Source organism: Staurois parvus, unplaced genomic scaffold (assembly GCF_062004578.1).
Source record: "Staurois parvus isolate SC_StPar_1 unplaced genomic scaffold, SC_StPar_1.0 ptg000379l, whole genome shotgun sequence".
Classification (NCBI taxonomy): Eukaryota; Metazoa; Chordata; class Amphibia; order Anura; family Ranidae; genus Staurois; species Staurois parvus.
The window spans coordinates 659,467-672,533 of NW_028318175.1; the positions used below are offsets into that span (position 1 = coordinate 659,467).

At 43.7% G+C, this 13,067-nt stretch overlaps 1 long non-coding RNA gene across 1 annotated transcript in view; it reads right to left on the minus strand.

Moving 5' to 3' along the window:
• Positions 1 to 2,072: 2,072 nt before the first annotated feature.
• The window catches only part of LOC149456055 (uncharacterized), a 44,983-nt gene continuing 33,988 nt past the window's right edge, over positions 2,073 to 13,067 (minus strand). The window contains exon 2 of the long non-coding RNA XR_016313968.1: positions 2,073 to 4,294. This is a non-coding gene — a long non-coding RNA (uncharacterized LOC149456055). The remainder of the gene's footprint in view (positions 4,295 to 13,067) is intronic.

A 13,067-nucleotide genomic window follows, 5' to 3' on the forward strand; every position in this document is an offset into this window, starting at 1 on the left:
GGGGGGATATGATCTCCATGTATATACATAAGAGAGGATATGATCTCCATGTATAATACATAAGGGGGGGGATATGATCTCCATGTATAATACATAAGGGGGGGATATGATCACCATGTATAAATACATAAGGGGGAATATGATCTCCATATATAATACATAAGGGGGGATACAATCTCCATATATAATACATAAGGGGGGATATGATCTCCATGTATAATACATAAGGGGGGGATATGATCTCCATGTATAATACATAAGGGGGGATATGATCTCCATGTATAATACATAAGGGGGAAAATGATCTCCATGTATAATACATAAGGGGGGATATGATCTCCATGTGTAATACATAAGGGGGGATATGATCTCCATGTATAATACATAAGGGGGGATATGATCTCCATGTATAATACATAAGGGGGGATATGATCACCATGTATAATACATAAGGGGGGATATGATCTCCATGTATAATACATAAGGGGGGATATGATCTCCATGTATAATACATAAGGGGGATATGATCTCCATGTATAATACATAAGGGGGGGGGGATATGATCTCCATGTATAATACATAAGGGGGATATGATCTCCATGTATAATACATAAGGGGTGGATATGATCTCCATGTATAATACATAAGGGGGGATACAATCTCCATATATAATACATAAGGGGGGATATGATCTCCATGTATAATACATAAGGGGGATATGATCTCCATGTATAATACATAAGGGGGATATGATCTCCATGTATAATACATAAGGGGGGTATGATCTCCATGTATAATACATAAGGGGGGGATATGATCTTCATGTATAATACATAAGGGGGGATATGATCTCCATGTATAATACATAAGGGGGGGATATGATCTTCATGTATAACACATAAGGGGGATATGATCTCCATGTATAATACATAAGGGGGTCATATAGTGAACTCTGTGTAGTTATTCCCCCTGAGGTCATCACAGAGGACAAGGGGGCGCTCTTTACGTCCGGAGGAAAAGAAATGTAATCTCCAAACACGGAAAGGTTTCTTCACAGTAAGAGCTGTGAGAATGTGGAATAGACTCCCTCCAGAGTTGGTTGTGGCCAGCTCAGTGGATTGCTGTAGGAAAGTCCTGGATCCTTTCTTGGATACACAGAATATAACTGGATATAACATTTATAGGGAAAGGTGATCCAGGGAATATCCGATTGCCTCTCGGGGGGTCAGGAAGGAATGTTTTCCCTGCAGGAGCAGATTGGATCATGCTTTGCTGGGTTTTTTGCCTTCCTCTGGATCAACTGTGGGTGTCGGATTATAACTTTTTTTTTTTTTTTTATGGTTGAACTGGATGGACTTTTGTCTTTTTTCAGCCAGACTAACTATGTAACTATATGTAACTATGTTTACAATGTATTATATAATATATATTGTACGTATACAATGTATCCTTTTCTCCCTTCAAGAGGAGAAAACACTGGAATGGGCTGTACAGTGAAAGCCAATCAGAAACTATCACAATGATCAGGTGATCAGAAACCAGGTCTCCTGGTTCCTGATTGTTAGTACAAGACCTGGAGCTGTCACTAACAGCTTGGTCTCTACCCCAGAAGCACACTGTGCAGTGCTCACTCAGCAGTACATATATACAGCCCCACAGATAAAGACCCCCCTCCATGAGGATGTATAAATGTGTAAGATCATCACAAAGTGGATAACAAAGCTTTCCCCAATATTGTAATAGCAGAAGAAACTGTGAAGGGATGGACGCTGCTCAATGACCCCAGGAGTCCAATGTTAAGGAATGGCCTTAGCTGCTGTTCTGGCCACACCCCCGATGCATTTTGCCCCACCCACTGGGGGTCTTGGTCACAGCCTCTGTGAACAAGCCCCAGGTGGGCAGGGCGAAACACATCAGAGGGCGTGGCCAAAATGGAAGCTGAGGCCATTCCCTAACAGTGGATTCCTGGGGACATTGAGTCGCGTCCATCCCTTCACTTGTATTGGCTGACACTGGAATCGCTTGGACTTATGCTCCCCTCTTCTCACTTCCCGGTGGGGTGACCTTTTCCCTTCCATCCACAGCTTGGAGCCGCGCCATAAGGTATACTTTTCACCAAGTACAGGAAACTGACAGAAGTGGCATGAAACACATTAATAAAGTAGATGGACTTGGTTCAGGTCAGCGAGGATCAGAGCAAGCAGCAGGATCTGCTCAATCTTTTTGGTTTAGATCAGGGATCTGCAAACTCTCTAAACAAGGGGCCAATTTACTGTCCTTCAGAGTTTAGGGGGGCCAGACTGTTTCCATTGGGAGTAGAAAAGGTCCTGATGTCAGTGGGAGGAATAGTGCCCCATCATTGGTATCAGTGGGAGGAATAGTGCCCCATCATTGGTGTCAGTGGGAGGAATAGTGCCCCATCATTGGTGTCAGTGGGAGGAATAGTGCCCCATCATTGGTGTCAGTGGGAGGAATAGTGCCCCATCATTGGTATCAGTGGGAGGAATAGTGCTCCATCTTTGGTGTCAGTGGGAGGAATAGTGCCCCATCATTGGTGTCAGTGGGAGGAATAGTGCCCCATCATTGGTGTCAGTGGGAGGAATAGTGCCCCATCATTGGTGTCAGTGGGAGGAATAGTGCCCCATCATTGGTGTCAGTGGGAGGAATAGTGCCCCATCTTTGGTGTCAGTGGGAGGAATAGTGCCACATCATTGGTATCAGTGGGAGGAATAGTGCCCCATCATTGGTATCAGTGGGAGGAATAGTGCCCCATCATTGGTGTCAGTGGGAGGAATAGTGCCCCATCATTGGTGTCAGTGGGAGGAATAGTGCCCCATCATTGGTGTCAGTGGGAGGAATAGTGCCACATCATTGGTGTCAGTGGGAGGAATAGTGCCCCATCATTGGTATCAGTGGGAGGAATAGTGCCCCATCTTTGGTGTCAGTGGGAGGAATAGTGCCCCATCATTGGTGTCAGTGGGAGGAATAGTGCCCCATCATTGGTGTCAGTGGGAGGAATAGTGCCCCATCTTTGGTGTCAGTGGGAGGAATAGTGCCCCATCATTGGTATCAGTGGGAGGAATAGTGCCCCATCATTGGTATCAGTGGGAGGAATAGTGCCCCATCATTGGTATCAGTGGGAGGAATAGCGCCCCATCATTGGTGTCAGTGGGAGGAATAGTGCCCCATCTTTGGTGTCAGTGGGAGGAATAGTGCCCCATCATTGGTGTCAGTGGGAGGAATAGTGCCACATCATTGGTGTCAGTGGGAGGAATAGTGCCCCATCATTGGTATCAGTGGGAGGAATAGTGCCCCATCTTTGGTGTCAGTGGGAGGAATAGTGCCCCATCATTGGTGTCAGTGGGAGGAATAGTGCCCCATCATTGGTGTCAGTGGGAGGAATAGTGCCCCATCTTTGGTGTCAGTGGGAGGAATAGTGCCCCATCATTGGTATCAGTGGGAGGAATAGTGCCCCATCATTGGTATCAGTGGGAGGAATAGTGCCCCATCATTGGTGTCAGTGGGAGGAATAGTGCCCCATCTTTGGTGTCAGTGGGAGGAATAGTGCCCCATCATTGGTGTCAGTGGGAGGAATAGTGCCACATCATTGGTGTCAGTGGGAGGAAGAGCTCCTGATTGATGGTGTCAGTGGGAGGAATTGTAACTCATCATTGGTGTAATTGGGAGATATTGTGCTTCATCGTTCGTATCATTGGAATAAATTGTGCCCCTTCATTGGTGTCTATGGGGAGAATTATGCTCCAATTATTGGTATCACTGGGTGAAATAGTGCCTCAAGGGTCAGATAAAGGCAATCAAAGGGCCACATCTGGCCCCGGGGCCGCAGTTTGGAGACCATTGGTTTAGATGAGTACCACAGACTCTATGCCCGCACCACTCTTTGTTAATACCCCCCCCCCCACTGTGTCGGACAGATTGTTATTTTTGGTCTTTTTACAGCAGCAGCTATTATAGCTACAAATACCAGCGAGTTATAATGAGGACCAACAATGGGGCAGAAGGACAGAGCGCACTACACAGGCCCGGGGTTCTTAAATGAAGTGTTTTTGGCCGTGTGTAGCAATCCGAGTGTCAGCTAATGGGTAGTAACGCCAAACCACAAAATAACAACAAAATGTTTTTCACAGTCCAACTTTATAGTCTATGATGTGTCCAGGACTCCAGCACGGGATTTGTTGTACATCGAAGATCCCGATCAGGTTTGTTCCATAAGTATTACAGATTCAGTTAATAAAAAGCTTGTCTCATCTTCTCCATATATTGGGTTTATCTCCTGAAAATGAACACACGTGTTATTTGTTAAAGTCTCTTGTAACAGAACAGGGTACAAATAGATCTGGTAATCTGGATGGAGGGGTTTGGTTTTTTAATACTGCGCCATTTCTTGTCTGTATTGGCCTAAAGGTGCCTGCCATCCTCTGCTTGTCAATAGTACAATATTGTTCACCTAACGAGGGGCGTTCAAGTCAAACCGGGACTTTTGAGTTTATATAATAAAAGAACAAATTTCATGGAGTGGAAACTGCATTTATTTTTTTAAAATACTCCCCTGCTACATTTATCCATTTATCCCAGCGTGTAACTAATGCCTTGACAGCTTCGACATAGAAAGATTTGTCAGCCTGACCCATCGTAGGACAGCCGGCTTCATTCCTCATCATTACGTTCATCATTCACACAGAAAGATTCGTCTTGTGCAATTTCAAGATTGATGATCCAGGACCAGGCGTCCCACGTGCTGAATGTACACAGGAATGACTGCTGTGGGCTGGGAACCACCAAGCCCGGGATCATCACTGATGGACGATACAAATCCCCCCAAAATATCAGGATGATACAAATACCCCCCAATGTCAGGACAGTACAAATCCCCCCCAAATGTCAGGACAGTACAAATCCCCCCCAAATGTCAGGACGGTACAAATCCCCCCCAAATGTCAGGACATGACTGGTGACAGTAGGTTAAAAAAAAATAATTTTATTAAATTTTTTTCTTTTTTTAGTAAATGTTTTTCTTTTTTTTTTACGATTATTTTTTAACACTCTGTTAGCAGAGCAATACAGTGTTACCATACCTCTTCCCAGAGGAGAAACACCACAAGGACAGTCTATAGGGTGAATATTCACTGTGATAGTTAATGTCAGGCTATCACAGTGATCATGTGATCAGGATCTGGTTCCCCCGGGTCCCCCGCGCCTTGTGACGCCATCATGCGCTGTGATTGACCAAAGCAATGTACAGCTATTCATTATATAAAAAAAAAAGTGTAGTGTAAAAAGTGACAGCAGACAGTCTTTGACAAGTCCTTTATTAAAAACAAAAATCAACAAAATGTCACCCAACGTTAAAACACGATGCCCGCCGCCACCGCCGTTCGCAAAAAAAAGGAAAAAAAATCTCGCTCCGCTCTGAACGCTGGCTACCGGATGACAGTTCCTAAATACTGTCATGATGTCACAAAGGGGCAGGTTCACACCTGCCCCCTTGTGACGTCATCATGCACGGTGATTGACCAAAGCATTGCAACTGACCTGTGGTCAGGTACATTGCTTTGGCCAATCACAATGCTTTGTCAGGGTGCAGTGCATTGTGGGGTGCGGCAGGCGAACACACGAATGTTCCACTTGGACACACAGCCTATCCCTACTTGTCACCATCAGAGCTTAATACCTTTCTGGTAGGAATGATGGCCAGGGGTTAGGAGGCACAAGGTTTTCTCGGTGATGTACCCCTTAGGAGTGGTGCCCCAGGGGTGCCAAGAAGACACTTTAGATATTTGCACACCATTGAGTTTTCACTGGCACTTGGTCACATGACTTTATGCTTTTCTTGCACATGTCTCTCTTGCATATGTCTGTGGCTGTCTGCCCCCTGTGCTCTTCGGCCCCCTGTGCTCTCCTTCCCAGTGCTCTGCAGCCCCTCGGTGCTCTTAGCCCCCCCCGTTCTCTCCACCCTTCATGCTCTACACTCCCCCCTCTGCTCCTGTAGCTGTGCCGGGTTCCCCCCCCTCCCTCTCCTACCTGCTGCTGTGGCGGGGAATCTGTCAGGTTGGAGAGCGGCGAAGAGGCCAGTAAATGTGTCATTTACCGGCCTCTTCCTTTTCCGAATGCAGTCAGTGATTGGTACCGATCTCTGACTCTGTACAGAGCTATTCCCGTTCATTCATTCTATGCAGCTGAGACTGCAGAGATAGAGATTGAGGACCATGTCCTCAATCTCCTTTCTCTGTCCCAAAGGTGGAACATCAGGGGTCCGTTTCACCAAAGCCCCCCAACGGGGCTCCTAAAAAAATTGTAATAAATAATTTTTTAAAAATGTAATAACAAAAATAAACAAATGTAAAAAATGGTAATAAATAAATAGACAAATAAATAAAATAACAAAAATTAAAAGAACTACTGACAGCAGTGGTGGAACTACCAGGGTCACAAAGGTCGCACTTGGAGGGAAGGGTCCCGACTGAGGGTCAGGGGGGCCCTTCAAGGTTGCTTGGGCCCTGAAGCTTCTAGTTACACCACTGAGATGACATGACTTTGGCAACATGACAGTCAAGCACAACTTCATTGAATATTGAGGGATTTCCTTTAGATATTTAGATATAATGTTCACAGTGTAAATATTCTTTCACAAACTCCCCCAATATAAGTATGTGATTGTTTAGGCAAATGTAAAAAACATTAAAAATGTAAGTAGTCTTTATTATATAATATCTAAAAAATATAGAGGTGATTGCACATTTCCGGATAGGGGGTGCGCACGCATGCACCACCTTACCCGTGCTGCCATTGGCGGTTACGGCTGTTGGTCCCAGCTGGAGATTCCCCGCCGACACACGGCGATCGCTGAATAACAGTGACAGGGAAGAGGTCTGCATGTAAACAACACAGGTCTCTCTCCTGTCAGCATGGACATGCTGCTTTGTATGATGTCTCCCTAGTAACACAGCACACAGTTATTCCTTTGATCGCCCCTCATGTTAACCCCTTCTTGCCCAGTGCCATTAGTACAGTGTCAGTGCTTTTTCTTAGCACTGATCACTGTATTAGTGTCACTGGGGATGTCAGTGGCAGGTAGTATGAGTTAGTGTCAGAATGACTGCCGCAGTCCCGCTATAAGTCACTGATCGCCGCCATTACTATTATAAAAAGAAATTCCAGTATCTACACTGCCATTTGTAAATGCTATAAATTTCATGTAAACCAATTAATTTACACGTATCGGGATTTTTTTAAGCAAAGACACGAAGCAGGAGACATTTTGGACTAAATTTATGATGAAATTTGATTTTAACATTTTTTTTTACTGGACACGTTTAATAGCAAAAAGTCAAAAATATTGTTTTTTTCTCAAAATTGTAGGTCTTCTTTTGTTTACAGCAAAAAATTAAAAACACAGAGATGATCAAATATCACCGAAAGTAAGCTCAATTTATAGGGAAAAAAAGTACATAAATTTCATTTGGGTGCTGCCAGGGGTGGACTGACAACTCATGGGGCCCCGGGCAATAGGGGATCATGGTGCCCCTGTGTCCATGCCCAAACCCAAAAAAAGCCTATGAAAAAGGTACCAAGGGCATCTCATGGGGCCCCCTACTGACCCCGGGCCCTCGGGCAGTGCCCGAGTTTCCAAATGGTCAGTCCGCCCCTGGGTGCTGCGTTGCATGACCGCGCAATTGTCAGTTAAAGTAATGGCAGCGCCGTATCACAAAAAATGGCCTGATCATAAAGGGGGGAAATCCTCTGGAGGGCGAGGGGTTAATAGAACTCACAGCTCAATCAATATAAGGAATTGCTGAGAGCAGTATGACCAAAGATACCTCATACCCTGAGGAAGTCACGAGGGCGTGACGCAACGCGTCAGTACGTCATTTCCGGTGACCCACTTCCGGTCGGACGCATGTCTTGGCTCCATTCTCTGATCCATGCAGTACACCCATACTAAGTGGTGGTAACGTGTTTTTATCATTTCTGACATGTGAGTGGGCATTTTTATTTGCTTATTGATGGTAATAAAAGGTTTTACACTATGAAGGATGTCCTGCTTTTATATCTTTGACGCTATGTGGGGAGTGTGACCTGAGATTGCTAGCAGCAGTGGATTCCATACTACCTTCTGGCCTGGACGTTGCCTTGGATTGGTATTCATAAGGCGAGTTGGCCCTTGTGGTCACCGCTTTGAGGTGAGGGGCCATTTCTGCCATTTAGGATTTATCTGCACCGTGTTTGAAGATCACCTATCACGAGCACACAGCTGTTGACCAGCAGTTACTTTGCATGTTGGATATCCATACTGTTTTCCAGCACTATTGTGGATTTTATACAGTTTATTTTGGACTTTCACTCATGATTTATTTATTTCTATAGGAGGGACCACTATTATTATATTTTTTTCATTTATTTATTGGTCACGGTTTGCCGTGTTTTCATCCCTATAGGGGTCACACGATTTATGTATCAGTCCCCTAGTGGACCAGGGGTGGCTGGTTTGAATTTTTCCTCTATTGGGAAAGGGTTCACTTGGTAGAGTACAGTTTGTACCTGTTCACCATCAGCAACACTTTATGCGATCCGTTTGGATCATCACTTTGGTTTGTCACTTTGTTTATGTCAATTTATTTGTCATGTGTATGCTTATTTTACATTTCTTGTGTTTTGTACTGTATTGTTAGCGCTTCACTATTTTTTTATAATTTATTGCACCTTTTGGAATCAGGTTAGGTGATAGCAGCTATTTGTTTGATCTAATTGTCCCTATTTAAGCGCAGGAGGGTATTTATATTTTTTTATGAGCAAATAACACCACATTATAAATCCCCGCCCCCCAAAAATAAAGGTGTAGGAAGGGGTATCCACCCTCCCCACCCCCCTGGGAATCACCACAGGTAAGCACTGGCACCACCTAGAAACCAGCAAAGTGGAGAGAGACAGAAGGTGTGGCTTATCTATGTCTATTATATATATATATATATATATATATATATATATATATATGAGAACCACAAACTGATGTATTAATCCCACCGGATTGAATGACAGAAAACGCAAAACACCCAAATAGAGGGGAAAGGATGAAATATTGTACAGTCCTCAGCTGGGTAAGTCTTCCTCACCATACGGCCCCCACAAAAATCTATAAAGAGGTGCAACTCAATAATATAATAAATAATCCCATTTCCTCACAAATCGCACACTTATATAGGGGGGTTTGTGGCTGAATTCTGTAATAAGGATGTCGGCAAACATCGGAAACCTCCCACAATTTCTGCAATAGTTTAACCACTTCCATATCGGGCACTTTTACCCCATTCCTGCCCAGGCCATTTTTCAGGTTTCAGCGCTCTCACACTTTGAATGACAATTGCGCGGTCATACAACATTGTATCCAAACAAAAATGTTATCATTTTCTTCACACAACTAGAGCTTTCTTTTGGTGGTATTTAATCACTGCTGGGGTTTTTATTTTTTGCTAAATTAACAAAAAAAAACCGAACATTTTGAAAAAAAAACACGTTTTTCTTTGTTTCTGTTATAAAAGTTTGCAAATAAATAATTGTTCTTCATAAATTTAGGCCGAGATGTATTCTGCTACATGTCTTTGGGGAAAATAACCCAAATTAGGATGTATTATTTAGTTTGTAGGAAAGTTATAGAGTTCACAAACTATGGTATAGATCTGAAAATTGATCAATCCTGAAGTACTGACAGCCAATCTAATTTCTTGAGGTCTAAGAATGTCAGGACAGTACAGATATCCCCCAAATGTCAGGACAGTACAGATATCCCCCAAATGTCAGGACAGTACAGATATCCCCCAAATGTCAGGACAGTACAGATATCCCCCCAAATGTCAGGACAGTACAGATATCCCCCCAAATGTCAGGACGGTACAGATATCCCTCAAATGTCAGAACAGGACAGATATCTCTCAAATGTCAGAACAGGACAGATATCCCCCAAATGTCAGGACGGTACAGATATCTCTCAAATGTCAGAACAGGACAGATATCCCCCAAATGTCAGGACAGTACAGATATCCCCCAAATGTCAGGACGGTACAGATATCTCTCAAATGTCAGAACAGGACTGATATCCCCCAAATGTCAGGACAGGACAGATATCCCCCAAATGTCAGGATGGTACAGATATCCCCCAAATGTCAGGACAGGACAGATATCCCCCAAATGTCAGGACAGTACAGATATCCCCCAAATGTCAGAACAGTACAGATATCCCTCAAATGTCAGGACAGTACAGATATCCCCCAAATGTCAGGACAGTACAGATCCCCCCCAAATGTCACGACAGGACAGATATCCCCCAAATGTCAGGACAGTACAGATATTCCCCAAATTACCCCTTTTTGCAGAGTAGACAGTCCGACGTACTTCATAAGAGGCATGGCGAGTTTTTCGAAGTTGTATTTTTTTGTCAGAATTTTTCGGAAAATGGAAAAATTAAAAAAATTATTTCCACTATTTTTTTTTTACATACTGTCACCAGTGCAGTACAGCGTCATCATATAACTGGCATGGCGGTGATCAGGGACACTGACTGGTGACAGTATAAAAAAGAAAAAAAAATATTTGAATTTTTAAAAAAATCATCAACTTGTCAAATCATAAACTTTCCGAACCAGAATTAACTATCCTCTCCAAAGGCCGTACATTCTGCCCAACCACCAAATTGGATCATTTACAAGTATTGTCAGATATGGAGGATTTCTTCAGGAGACTAAGGCTCAAAGAATATTTCCACAATAATGAAAGGAATCCTAGGACAATGGAGTGCTACACAAAGAAAAAGAACAGCTGCTTCACACCTCCACAAGGACACAACCCCAAACTGGACACCTATATTGATAGCTTCAGATTGCGAGCTACATCCCTGATATCCACCCAGCAAAAGAGAATTCTGTACAATCTTTCACCACTAGAGCGAAGGGCTATACACGATTTGCGCAACAATCAGACCATCACCATCAAACCAGCGGATAAAGGGGGAGCAGTTGTTGTGATGGATACAAACAAATACATACAAGAAGGCCAGAGGCAGCTGGAAAATGCCATCTACTATAAGAAACTGGATTATGATCCGACCCAGAACTTTACAAAGCAATTAAAAGGTCTCATTAAAACCCTTCCAGCCCACCTACATTCAGAACTTATAAATGTGCTTCTGGATTATCCAAAAATCGGGGACTTCTACATGCTACCCAAAGTCCACAAGCCAGGAAATCCAGGCAGACCCATCATAACAGGTATGAACACACCGAACAAATCTCAGGCTTTGTAGAAGAAATTTTAAAACCGTTAGTCATGAATACTGCTAGTTTCCTGCAAGACACAACTGAATTTCTGAACAATATCAACAACATCCAGCAATTACCATCTAATACACTTCTAGTGACTATGGATGTGGTACCCCTGTATAGTAATATCCCTCACAAGGATGGATTAGCTGCATGTCACAGATCCTTATCATCCTCACTAGAGATGAGCGAATCGAAGTAGGCGAAGTGGAATTCGTTTCGAATATTGGAAAATTTTCGATTCGCGCCGAATCCGAAAATTAGCATACTTCGGATGCGCGAATCAAAATTTTTCCTAAAATGGCGGCGACATGTGCGGCGACAGAGCGGGGATGTCTGGGAAGGCGCGCAGACAAGGCGCGCTGACCCATAATGCATTCATTAATGACATGTGATCGCATTAGCCAATCAGCAGCCAGCCAGCCAGCACTGTGTAATGGTCGAGCTATAAATGGCGGCCATTTTAGAATTCTCCATTTGCCTCCAGTCATTCAAGAGAGGCAGACCTGTCTGTATTAGGGAGAGAGTTAGGGACACAGAAACGTTACTTAGGGCCACAGAAACATTACTTAGGGCCACAGAAACGTTACTTAGGGCCACAGAACCGTTACTTAGGGCCACAGAATCGTTACTTAGGGCCACAGAAACGTTACTTAGGGACACAGAAACGTTACTTAGGGACACAGAATTGTTACTCAGGGACAGACACTGAATTGTTACTGAGGGACACAGAATTGTTACTGAGGGACACAGAATTGTTACTCAGGGACACAGAACTGTTACTCAGGGACACAGAATTGTTACTCAGGGACACAGAACTGTTACTCAGGGACACAGAATTGTTACTCAGGGACACAGAACTGTTACTCAGGGACACAGAATTGTTACTCAGGGACACAGAACTGTTACTCAGGGACACAGAATTGTTACTCAGGGACAGACACAGAATTGTTACTGAGGGACACAGAATTGTTACTGAGGGACACAGAATTGTTACTCAGGGACACAGAATTGTTACTGAGGGACACAGAATTGTTACTCAGGGACAGACACAGAATTGTTACTGAGGGACACAGAATTGTTACTGAGGGACACAGAATTGTTACTGAGGACACAGAATTGTTACTCGGACACAGAATTGTTACTGAGGGACACAGAATTGTTACTCAGGGACACAGAATTGTTACTCAGGGACACACACAGAATTGTTACTGAGGGACACAGAATTGTTACTCAGGGACAGACACAGAATTGTTACTGAGGGACACAGAATTGTTACTGAGGGACACAGAATTGTTACTGAGGGACACAGAATTGTTACTCAGGGACACAGAATTGTTACTCAGGGACACAGAATTGTTACTCAGGGACACAGAACTGTTACTCAGGGACACAGAATTGTTACTCAGGGACAGACACAGAATTGTTACTGAGGGACACAGAATTGTTACTCAGGGACAGACACAGAATTGTTACTGAGGGACACAGAATTGTTACTGAGGGACACAGAATTTTTACTCAGGGACACAGAATTGTTACTCAGGGACACACACAGAATTGTTACTGAGGGACACAGAATTGTTACTCAGGGACAGACACAGAATTGTTACTGAGGGACACAGAATTGTTACTGAGGGACACAGAATTGTTACTGAGGGACACAGAATTGTTACTCAGGGACACAGAATTGTTACTCAGGGACACACACAGAATTGTTACTGAGGGACACAGAATTGT